Source organism: Orycteropus afer, unplaced genomic scaffold, assembly GCF_000298275.1.
Source record: "Orycteropus afer afer isolate SDZICR_OR568_19922 unplaced genomic scaffold, OryAfe1.0 scaffold00124, whole genome shotgun sequence".
Classification (NCBI taxonomy): Eukaryota; Metazoa; Chordata; class Mammalia; order Tubulidentata; family Orycteropodidae; genus Orycteropus; species Orycteropus afer.
Window position 1 is genome coordinate 4643168 of NW_006921711.1, and position 10897 is coordinate 4654064.

Sequence of the window (10897 nt, forward strand, 5' to 3'; positions counted from 1 at the left end):
GCAGTGTTTCGTTCTGCTGTGCATGGGGTCTCTATGAGTCGAAAATGACTCGACGGCACTTAACAACAACAACAACAATGCCATCGACCACTTTAAATATCCAAAATGACCACCCCTTGTAAACAATCAAAATAGTTGCACCCTCAGGACAGCCGAAAGTCCTCAGCTCAGGTTGTCTCCCTCCTTGCTGTTTCTCTTCCTAGTCATAGGCCACCAGCTCAGTCATCCCTGCAGCCCTTGGCAATCAGGGCTAATCTTTAGATCAATTCTCAAGTCCCAACACCACTTGGAAATATTCAGGGTATTGGTCCTGTCAGAATAGCTGACAGTCCACTGCTCCGACTGTCTCCATACTCACTGTTTTTGTTCAGGTTTTTCCACCAGTTAGTGCTTAATCCACTTCTATATACTTCCTTTCAAAGCTCAGGGCTCCAGCATTATCTTCTATATCTCTGTCAATTGATTTTCCTTTGTTGAGGAGGGTCTGTGTAGGTTTTCTGCCTATTCCTCCATCTTACTGAAGGTCGTGCTTTCTTTTGTTCTTGATGTCATCCCACAGTTCCTCTGGTTTTCAGTCATTGGTATTCAATGCATCAAATCTATTCTTTAGATGGTCTCTAAATTCAGGATGGATATATTTAAGGTCATATTTTGGCCCTCGTGGACTTGTTTTAATTGTCTTCAACTTCAACTTCAACTTGCAGATGAGAAGTTGATGGTCTATTCCACAATCAGCCCCTGACCTTCTCTTGGCTTAAGATATTGAGCTTTTCCATCACCTCTTGCCACAGGTGTAGTTAATCTGAATCCTGTGTACTCAATCTGGTGAAGCCTACGTGTATAGCCATCATTTGTATTGTTTAAAAAGGGTATTTGCAATGAATAAGTCATTGGTCTTGAAAAATTCTGTCATGTGGTCTCCAACGTTATTTCTATCACCAAGGTCAAATTTTCCAACTACCTGGTGATTCTTCTTTGTTTCTGACTTTTGCATTCCAGTTACTAGTGATAATTAACACATCCTGATTGCATGTTTTGTCAATTTCAGATTGTAGAAGTTGATAAAAATCTTCAATTTCCTCATCTTTGGCTTTGGTGGTAGGTGCATAAATTTGAATAATAGTAGTATTAACTGGTCTTCCTGGTAAGTGTATGGATATTATCCTATCACTGACAGTATTGTACTTCAGGACAGATCTTAAAACATTCTTTGTGATGATGAATGGCACACATTTTTCTCTTCAAATTGTCATTCTCAGCATAGTAGATCATATGGTTGTCTGATTCAAAATGGCCAAAACCGGTCCATTTCAGCTCACTAATGCCTAGGATATCAATCTTTATGCATTCCATTTCATTTCTGACAACTTCCAATTTTCCTAGTTTCATACTTCGCATGTGTTCCAATTATTAGTGGATGTTTGCAGCTGTTTCTCCTCAATTTGAGTCATGCCACATCAGCAAATGGAAGTCCCAAAAGCTTTACTTTTTTTTTCCATATCATAAGGTTGGTTCTATTCTTATGAGGCAGTTCTTTCCCAGTCTTATTTTGAGTGTCTTCTGACCTAAGGGGCTTGTCTTCCAGGACTGTATCAGACAGTGTTTCAGTGCTATTAAAAAAGTTGTGCAGTAATGTATCAGACAGTGTTTCTCTGGTATTCATAAGGTTTTTCCTGGCCAATTCTTTGAGAAGTAGATGGCCTCTTCCTTCTTCTGAGTCTGTCTCAGTCTGTAAGCTTCTTTGAAACCTGTGCACCATGTGCAACCCCACTGGAGTTTGAAACACTGGTGGCACAGCTTCCAGCCTCACAGCAACATGCAAGCCACCACAGTATGACAAACTGACAGACAAGTTCATCTCCCTTAGCTGTTCAAAACCACTATGCCCTCCCCTTACCTGGATCCTGCTGCCATCAGCCTTGCTTTTCCCTCCTTCCTGCCTGTGTGTGTGGGGGGGCTCTCTCCCTCCGCCTTACCTGGAGGGAAAAGCCAGGGCCAATGGTGGCAGCATCCAGGTAAGGGTGAGGAAGAGCTGCCACCCACAGGCACTCTGTACCACATCCCAATAAAAAACAAAGACAAAGACAGAATTTTGAAAGCAACAAGAGAAAAATGTAATATAACATACCAAGGGACTTTCATAAGAATCAGTGTGGATTTCTCCACAGAAACCCTAGAAGACAGGACAATGGAGTGGTATATATATGTGGTAGTTATGTTTGTGTGTCAACTTGACTGGGCCTGGTTGAGTGGCTGGGCAGCTGGTGATAGTTATTCCCCATGGTGAGACTGGCAATCAACTCCATGGTGGGATCTACCACAAGCAGCTGAGTAGCTGCCTTTGGGATGTGGTCTACTTCCTGTATTTAAGGAGAAGTCTTAGGAATGGTCTCTAGCCTGTGGCACACTTGGACCCTGCATGTAGCTGTGTCATTGCTCAGCAGCCTGCCATGCTCTGCTGACCCTGGGACTTATAATGGACTTAAGTTAAGGGCCTGCCGTGTGGTTTGGTAAGATCGAGACTGTGCTTTTTTTGCTTTTCAACCTTGGGGCTTCTCAGCCTCAGCAGCCAGCAGCTGTCTGAGTGAAGAAATGCCTCTAGCTTCAAGGGGCCAGGAGCAGGAAGCAGAGCTGGACCCCAAGGTTGAGGGGCTTTCACCCAGCCCCTAGAGCCTGGCACTTTGAACTCGGACTTAAAGCCTCCAAATTGTAAGAATAAACTCCTGTTTGTTAAGGCCATCCCATTTGTCCTATATTTCTTGTCAGAGCAGCACTAGGTAACCAGAACAATATAAAATAAATGAAAACAACTGCCAACCAAGAATCTTTACCAAGAAAAGTTGTCATTCAAAAACAAGAGTGAAACAAGATAAACCAAAACCAAATTCACTGCCACTGATGGATTCCAACTCATAGAGATCCCCATTGGGTTTCCAAGGCTGTAAATCTTTACGGAAGCAGACTGCCTCATCTTTCATCCACAGAAAGGCTGGTGGGTTTGAACCACCAACATTTTGATTAGCAGCCAAATACCTTAACCATTATACCACCAGAGCTCTTTGGTGAAACAAGATATTCCCAAACCAAAGAGAAACTCTGGGAATTTGCCACTGCCAGACCAGCTCTGCAAGTGTTACTCAAAACAATACTTCAAAGGGAAAGGCAAGAGTATTGAATAGTCATATCTATACATGGGAAAATAAATAAATAAGAGAGAGGCATCTCTCCAAATAATACAACAATACAGCAAATCATAGGACCAAATATATTTTCAGGGAATAAACTTAATAATTAAATCCCACAAGCAATACCATATCAAGTTTATAAGAAATAAGCACAAAGTAAACTTAACAATTCAGGTTGTATATTGATGTTATAGAAGGAGCTTTGGTGGCATAGTAGATAGGGCATCTGGCTGCTAACCAGAATGTCAGCTGTTCAAACCCACCACTCCATGGAAGGACAATGGGGCGATCTACTTCCGTAAACATTTACAGCCTCAGAAATCCAATGGGGGTTGCTATGAGTTGAAATTGACTCAATGGCAGTGAGTTTGGTTTGGTATATGTTTACAATGTTATGGAGACACACCAACAGAAATGTGGCCAGAAGGATCATATCAGGAATAGCTTTATTATGTTAAGGTTGGATGTTAAATATTGTTCATATGTTAAATGTTGTTGCAATTGTAAATTGTATAATGTAATATATGTGGTAACCACTAAGAAACCACCAAGGAAAAACATTCAGAAGGAAAGCAGAACAAAGCAAAAAATCTCATTGCAACAAAGCTGTCGCATACAAATAAAAACAGAAAAAGTAGAATAAAAACACAAAAAGATAAGAAACTCTAAAAACACAAATACCAAAATGTATGAATTGGACACTTCATTTTAGTAATAACCTTAAATATAATGGTCTAAACACCCCATGCAAAAGGTGAAGAATGACAGCACAGATTAAAAAAAAAAAAACAACCATGACCCATTCTTTTGCTATTTACAGGAAGCACACCTTAGACATAAACAGAAAAAAAACCTGAAAATGAAAGAATGGAGAAAAATATTCCATGCAATGAAAGAAGAAAAATTAGCAGAGGTGGCCACACTAATAACAGATTTAATAGACTTTAAATGAAAATCTATCACAAAAGATAAACAAGGACATCACATAATAGTAAAAGGGTCAATCCAGCAAGAAGACACAACATTATAAATATATAGGCACCTAATACACTTGACTGCTAACCAGAAGGCTGGAGGTTCAAACCCACCAGCCACTCCTCAGAAAGAAGATAGGGCAATCTACTTCCATAGTGTTACTGCCTCGGAAACCCAAGGAGGGGTCGCTATGAGTCGGGTTCCACTCGAAGACACATAACAACAACAACAACAATACCAGTGTATCAAAATACATGAAACAAACCCTAATATGAAAGGAGAAATAGACTACTTCACAATAATAGTAGTGGATGTCAACACACAACTTTCAACTATACACAGAATATCTAAAAAGAAGATCACTAAGGACTTTGACAACTTAAATAAAACCATAAGCCAATGGAATGTAAAAAAACAAAACAAAACAAAAAAAAAAAACACCACTGCCATTGAGTCGAACCCAACTCATAGAGAACTCTCCTTGGCTTTCCAAGGTAGTATCACTACGGCAGTAGATTGCCCAACCTTCCCTCTGAGGAGTGGCTGGTGGGTTTGAACCACCAGCCTTAGTGGACATATATGACACTCCAGAACAATACACAACTTTCTCCACAGTACATGGATCATTTTCCAGAATAGACAATGTGCTAGGACACATAATAGGTCTCAACAAATTTAAAAAGATTGAAATCATACAAAACATCTGTTCTGATCATAATAGTATGAAGTTAGAAGTAAACAACAGGAAAAAGAAGAGAAAAAAATAAGTACATGGAAATTAAATAAAACACTGCTGAAAAACTATTCCACCACTCATCTGTCAGTTTTTCATACTGTGGTGGCTTGCATGTTGCTCTGAGGTTGCAGGCTATGCCACCTGTATTTCAAATACCAGCAGGGTCCCCCATGGTGGAAAGGTTTCAGTGGAGCTTACAGACTAAGACAGACTCAAATGAAAGAAGGGACCTTCCAGTTCCCAAAGAACTGGCCATTGAAAATCTTATGAATAGCAGTGTTCTGGTTACCTAGCGCCGCTCTGACAAGAAACTACCACAAATGTGGATGGCCTTAACAAATAGGAGTTTATTCTTACAATTTGGAGGCTTTAAGTCCAAGTTCAAAGTTCCAGGCTCTAGGGGCTGGGTGAAAGCCTCCAACCGTGGGTCCAACTCTGCCTCCTGCTCCCGGTCCACTGGAGCTAAAGGCGTTTCTTCACTCAAACAGCTGTGGCTGCTGAGGCTGAGAAGCCCCAAGGTTGAAAAGCAAAAAAGCACAGTCCCGATCTTACCAAACCACACGGCAGGCCCTTAACTTAAATCCATTGTAAATCCCAGGGTCGGCAGAGCATAACAGGCTGCTGAGCAATGACATGGCTACATGCAGGGTCCAAGCGTGCCATAGTCTAGAGACCATTCCCAAGGCTTTTCCTTATATATAGGAAGCAGACCACATCCCAAAGGCAGCTACTCAGCTACTTGTGGTCGATCCCACCATGGAGTTGATTGCCAGTCTCACCATGGGGAATAACTACCACCAGCTGCCAGGCCACTCAACCAGGCCCAGTCAAGTTGACACACAAACCTAACTACCACAAGCAGTGAAACACTTTCTGATATATTACCAGCAAACTTCATTAGCCCTGACATACAGTCCAACGTAGTGCTGGAAGATGAGCCCCTCAGGTTGGAAGGCACTCCATATATGACTGGGGAAGAGCTGCCTCAGAGTAGAGTTGACCTTAGTGATGTCAATGGAGTAAAGTTTTTGGGAGCTCCATTTGCTGATGTGGCACAACTCAAAATGGGAAGAAACAGCTGCAAACATCCATTAATAATCAGAATATGGAATGTACAAAGTATGAATCTAGGAAAATAGGAAGTTATTAAAAATGAAATGGAACACATAAAGATCAATATCCTAGGCATTAGTGAGATAAAAAGGACTAGTTTTGGCCATTTTGAAACAGACAACCATATGATCTACTATGCCAGGAATGACAAATTGAAAGGACTTGTGTGGCATTCATCATCACCAAGGATGTTTCAAGATCTATCCTGCAGTACAATGCTGTCAGTGATAGGATAATATCCATAGCCTTACAAGGAAGACCAGTGAATACTACTATTATTCGCATTTATGCACCAACCACCAAAACCAAAGGCAAGGAAATTGAAGCTTCTTACCAACTTCTGCAGTCTGAAATTGACCAACATGCAATCAAGATGTGTTGATTATCACTACTCATTGAAATGTAGAAGGTGGAAACAAAGAAAAATCACCAGTAGTTGGAAAATATGGTCTTGGTGATAGAAATAATGCTGGAGATCACATGATAGAATTTTGAAAGACCAATGACTTATTCATTGCAAATACCCTTTTTAAACAGCACAAACAACACCTATGCATGTGGACTTCACAGATGGAGTACACGGGAATCACATTGACTACATCTGTGGCAAGAGGCAATGGAAAAAGCTCCATATGTTCAGCCAAAACAAGGCCAGGAGCTGACTGTGGAACAGACCATCAACTCCTCATATGCAAGTTGAAGTTGAAGTTGAAGACAATTAAAACAAGTCTATGAGAGCCAAAATATGACCTTGAATATATCCCTCCTGAATTTAGACACCATCTAAAAAAATAGATTTGATGCATTGAACACCAATGACCAAAAACCAGAGAAATTGTGGGATGACATCAAGAACATCATCCATGAAGAAAGCAAAAGGTCATTAAAAAGACAGGAAAGGAAAAAAGATTAAAATGGATGTCTGAAGAGACTCTGAAACTTGCCCTTGAATGGAGAGTAGCTAAAGCAAGTGGAAGAAATGAAAAGATAAAAGAGCTGCATAGAAGATTTGACAGAGCAGCTCAAGAAGATAAAGTCAATTATTATAATGAAATGTGTAAACACCTGGAGTTAGAAATCCAAAAAGGAGGAATACGCTCAGCATTTCTCAAACTGAAAGAACTGAAGAAAAAATTCAAGCCTCGAGTTGCAATATTGAAAGATTCTATGGACAATATATTGAATGATGCAGGAAACATCAAAAGAAGATGGAAGGAATATACAGAGTCACTGTACCAAAAAGAATTGGTCAATGTTCATCCATTTCAGGAGGTGGTATATGATCAAGAACCAATGGTACTGATGGAGGAAGTTGAAGCTGCACTGAAGGAATTGTCGAAGAACAAGACTCCAGGAATTGACAGAATACCTCTTGAGATGTTTCAACAAATGGATTCCATGCTGGAGGCACTCACTCACCTATGCCAAAAAATTTGGAAGACAGCTAGCTACCTGGGCAACTGACTGGAACAGATTCATATTTGTACCCATTCCAAAGAAAGGTGACCCCACAGAATGTGAAAATTTTCAAACAATATCATTAATATTACATGCAAATAAAATCTTGCTGAAGATAATTTAAAAATGCTTACAGTAGTATATTGACAGAGAACTTCCAGAAATGCAAGCTGGATTCAGAAGAGGACGTGAAATGAAGGATATCATTGCTGATAAAAGATGGATCTTGGCTGAAAGCAAAGAATACCAGAAAGATGTTTATTTGTGTTTTATTGACTATGAAAAAACATTTGATTTTGTGGATCATAACAAATTGTGGCCAACATTAAGAAGAATGGGAATTCCAGAACACTTAGTTGTGTTTATGAGGAAACTGTACATAGACCAGGAGGCTGTCATTCAAACAGAACAAGGGGATAGTGCATGGTTTAAAATCAGGAAGGGTATGTGTCAGGATTGTATTCTTTCACCATATTTATTCAATCTGTATGCTGAGCAAATAATCTGGAAAGCTGGAAGAAGAACATGGCATCAGGATTGGAGGAAGACTCATTAACAACCTGTGAAGTGCAGATGACACAACTTTGCTTGCTGAAAGTGAAGATAGTTTGAAGCACTTACTGATGAATATTAAAGACAATAATCTGCAGTATGGATTACATCTCAACATAAAGAAAAGGAAAATCCTCACAACTGGACCAATAAGCAGCATCATGATAAATGGAGAAAAGATTGAAGTTGTCAAAAACTTCATATTACTTGTTCCACAATCGACACCAATGGAAGCAGCAGTCAAGAAATCAGACGTCATATTGCTCTGGGCACATCTTCTGCAATAGCTGTCTTTAAAGTGCTGAAGATCACAGGTATCTCTTAGAAAACCAGGGTGTGCCTAACCCAACAAACAACTCATTGCTGTCAGTCGACTCTGACTCATAGCGACCCCTCCTTGGGTTTCCAAAGCGGTATCACTACGGAAGTAGATTGCCTAACTTTCCTTCCAAGGAGTGGCTGGTGGATTTGAATCGCCAGCCTTCTGGTTAGCAGTTAAGTGCCTTAGGCACTATGCTAGCAGAGCTCCTGTGTGGTTATGTAGGTGGATATTTTATGCATATATGTGTATAGGAAGGCATATATGAGTATATAGGTGTACATGTATAGGTGTATCTATAGGCATACATATATACATGTGTATACGTGTTTGTGTGCCCTGCATATATAATCATATATATAATAAAGTAAATGGTTGTTATTACTGTTGTTATTTGCAGTGATTTGTCTATTTTGTTATTATTTTTGAATACTTTTTACTGATTTCATTTACCTTGGTCAAGTTGTACAGACTTAACTCATACTGGGTATTGCCTTTGAGATTTACTATTACTTTTTATGTGTATATAATATTCAGAGTGGTCTATGAACTTGCCTATTTGCATTTCTAAATGTTATCATTAACAGGAATTAAACAATGATGATGTTTTAGTAACATGCATGACTGCTACCATCTTATAGTCATTCACTGTGGTTGAGTCTTGGTGGTTTAGCAAAACTACATCATAAAACACCATGTATAAGCTATCGTGTAAGCTCAAATGTTGTCAGATGCATTGAGTTCAATTAATCTGTTTATTATTATTATTTTCGAGATGTTTTTCTCCTTACCTTCCTAAATGCTGCTAGATGGTTCTGCTGGAAGTCAAAATCTAGTAAAAGCAGAACATCTCATAAATTTATGTCTTGCTGTATAGAGCAATTTCATCTGTATGGAAGCAATGAATGAAACAGCTATGTTGTTCAATTTTTAGGGGAGAGGTGAGAACATTTTTAATTTATAAATAAGATTTGGATAACCTCCCCCATTAGAAGGGAGCCTAAGGGCAACCTTGCCTTCAGAGAGGTCAAGGCTCCCAGATGGGGAGGGAGTGGTGGAGGCCAGTGTTGGGAGAGAAGGACAGGTGTTGGAGTTCCACGAAGCTGATCCTGGGCTCAGCAATTACTGGCAGAGTCTGAAGTGATGAGTAGAATGGCTTAAAAATATGGAATGTTTCATGAACTTGCATGTCATCCTTGCGCAGGGACCATGCTAATCTTCTCTGTGTAGTTCTAATTTTAGTATATGTGCTGCCAAAGCGAGCACTGTTGAACTTCATTTTAACCATCAAAGATTTGGTTGATGAATTATAAGAGACAGAAAACTTGGGTGAAAGTGATGATGTCAGTTGGAGTTAGTGACAGGTCAAACATCACGTTAATCTTTAGATAAAAAAGTCGTGCACATGTGGCACCACCTTGCAAAACGTCCATTACTGGGAACAAATACAAAACTGTGACAGATCTATATGAAGCAGCGACAACAGGAAAACTAAAGTCCAGTTGTGTTTATTATTTATATTTATTGTTCAAATTTTTTATTTGTTGACATAGTTACATGATTTAATATTCTAATGATACAAAAGAGAAAGCATTAACAATTCTGTCACCTCTGTTACCTGGATACCTAGTTCCCGTCCCTATGAGAAATCTATTTTACAAGTTTCTTGCCATCCTTCCAGACAACATTCTGTGTATATACAAACAAATGTATATAATGTATTTTATCAAATCTAAAATGACATTGATTGCAAGATGCACTGTTTTTATATATGCCACTTCAAAATAAAGAGAAAAAAAAAGCCCCGTCAATTAAATGATGATATTGCATTTATTGTACAGTGCATTCTAATTTCAGAGACAAAAATATTTTTTAAAGTACCTATTTCAGAATAAAAAATAGGCTCTGTATATTTTCTATTTTTATACAAAAGGTAGTAACCTATATTTATGATTCTATATCATGCTTGCTTTGCTAAACAATATATTTGGAAGTTTATTCCATACTAGTACCTAAGGCATTTCTTTCTTTTCATGGCTGCATAATATTGTATCAGAGAGCTGTGAGAAGATGGATTTAAAGTATATGTTTTAAGTCAGAAAGTAAAGAAGGAAGTAATAGAACACTACTCGGAATAAACTGTACATATTTGAAACAAGAAAACCAATAACCCTTATTTTGCTTCCTTCTTTTTCAAATATAATGATCTTGGAGTTCAGGCAAGATGGCCGACTAGGCAGAAGGACTGCACAGACCCTCTTCAACAAAGAAAAGGGAAGCCAATTGACACAGACACAGAAGATAATCTTGGACCACTGGGCCTTGAAGGGAAGGATACAGAAGTAGACTAAACCCCAACTAGCAGAAGAATTTACGTGAAAATACCAAAAAAGGAGACATACGGAGCTGCAGTCTGGCAGGGACCTGAACGCCCCTGACGGCACAAACAGCTTGGACATTCCTGAGTGGTGGTTGTTGTTGTTGTTATGTGCCGTCGAGTCAGCCCTGACTCATAGCGACCCCTCCTTGGGTTTCCGAGGCAGTATCACTATGGAAGTA

The 10897-nt window shown here is 39.3% G+C and overlaps 1 non-coding gene across 1 annotated transcript; it reads right to left on the reverse strand.

Moving 5' to 3' along the window:
- Positions 1–9497: 9497 nt before the first annotated feature.
- LOC122150341 lies at positions 9498–9604 on the reverse strand. Its single transcript, XR_006163615.1, has one exon. It is a non-coding gene; the product is annotated as a U6 spliceosomal RNA (small nuclear RNA).
- Positions 9605–10897: the final 1293 nt, after the last annotated feature.